A 1,839-nucleotide genomic window follows, 5' to 3' on the forward strand; every position below is an offset into this window, starting at 1 on the left:
TTGGTTCGCGCAGTTTCGATACTTCGAGATTCGAGAATCGCAAGCTAGCTTATTATAGCAACAGTCGACAGTTTCAAATCGTTCACAAGTCGCGTCGCGTCGAAGTCGCGTCCGTTTTGCTCCGTATTTTCCTCGCGATTTATTGTGCAAAAGTGAGTCCCGCGCGCGAAAGTTATTGCGAGTGTGTCTTAGAAAGTGCTAAACTGTCGCCGTAACGTGTTAAACATCGCGTGCGATCGCTATTGCGTGACAGTATCGCGAATTCGTCGTGTGCGCGGAATCTGGCGGTTCCTCGATCTCCCGGTCTCATCGAACAGCAGCGAAAATTGCAACGAGCATCGCCAAGTATGTATATTCCGCACCAATATCACTGTTTTTGTACTTTTATTACTAGAAATAACATTTCGGTATTGAAATTCTATATCTGACTTAACATATAAGCGCGGTGTGGAAAGAAATAAATCTTCACGAAAAGTCGACACAAAATGGCGGCGAAAAGTATCTCGTTTTCCGCCGATTATAATTTTCACTACTAGAAGGTGACGCCACCTTGCGAGGAAAGTGCAACTCAATCCAGCGAGCCGAGCGCTGTGATTGGTTCGCGCAGTTTCGATACTTCGAGATTCGAGAATCGCAAGCTAGCTTATTATAGCGACAGTCGACAGTTTCAAATCGTTCACAAATCACGTCGCGTCGAAGTCGCGTCCGTTTTGCTCCGTATTTTCCTCGCGATTTATTGTGCAAAAGTGAGTCCTGCGCGCGAAAGTTATTGCGAGTGTGTCTTAGAAAGTGCTAAACTGTCGCTGTAACGTGTTAAACATCGCGTGCGATCGCTATTGTGTGACAGTATCGCGAATTCGTCGTGTGCGCGGAATCTGGCGGTTCCTCGATCTCCCGGTCTCATCGAACAGCAGCGAAAATTGCAATGAGCATCGCCAAGTATGTATATTCCGTACCAATATCATTGTTTTTGTACTTTTATTACTAGAAATAACATTTCGGTATTGAAATTCTATATCTGACTTAACATATAAGCGTGGTGTGGAAAGAAATAAATCTTCACGAAAAGTCGACACAAAATGGCGGCGAAAAGTATCTCGTTTTCCGCCGATTATAATTTTCACTACCAGAAGGTGACGCCACCTTGCGAGGAGGCACGGAAATAAAGTATACAGTATCAAATTTGAATTTATTTACTTGTATGAGATAAATATCTATCTCAGTGTTCATGTAAATTTCGATATAATTTTATATAATATTCTATATATATACATATATATATATATATATATATATATATATATATATGTATATACTAATAATTTCAGTTATTGCATGGCAAAGTTTAAATAAATCTATTATAAAAAAAAAGATATATACATAGATTTTATTTTAGTTGAACAGAATAAAATGAAATAGATATATATAAAAAAAGAAGAAAAATTAAACGGCAAGAAATTGAGCTAAAAAGGACAAATCTAGTATTTCATCAGATTGATTTATACTATTGATATAGATATTCATGTGTGTATATGTGTGTCCATCGATTTATTTATTATAATCAAATATGATTGAATACTTACCTCACACAAACATATTTGTGTGAACGTTATATATGTATCTCGCAACACGAGTCTCATTGAATCATAATGAAAATAATATGAATATCGTATTAATACATACACTATAATAATATTAAAACCTTGTTTTGATAATCTATGATTCACGACAAAATTCAGAACAAAGATTTATTTATAATTTTATGTCGCATAATAGGGAAAAGATTTGAATAAATAGAAGTATACATAAATTATATATATATATATTTATAAAAAGATA

At 35.8% G+C, this 1,839-nt stretch overlaps 1 long non-coding RNA gene across 2 annotated transcripts in view; it reads left to right on the forward strand.

Moving 5' to 3' along the window:
- The window catches only part of LOC145944051 (uncharacterized), an 83,224-nt gene that overhangs the window by 2,573 nt on the left and 78,812 nt on the right, over nt 1-1,839 (forward strand). The gene's annotated exons all lie outside the window — the stretch shown is intronic.

This window comes from Prenolepis imparis, unplaced genomic scaffold (genome assembly GCF_030444845.1).
Source record: "Prenolepis imparis isolate NDT839.2.m4 unplaced genomic scaffold, iyPreImpa1.0 SCAF_12, whole genome shotgun sequence".
NCBI classification, from domain to species: Eukaryota; Metazoa; Arthropoda; class Insecta; order Hymenoptera; family Formicidae; genus Prenolepis; species Prenolepis imparis.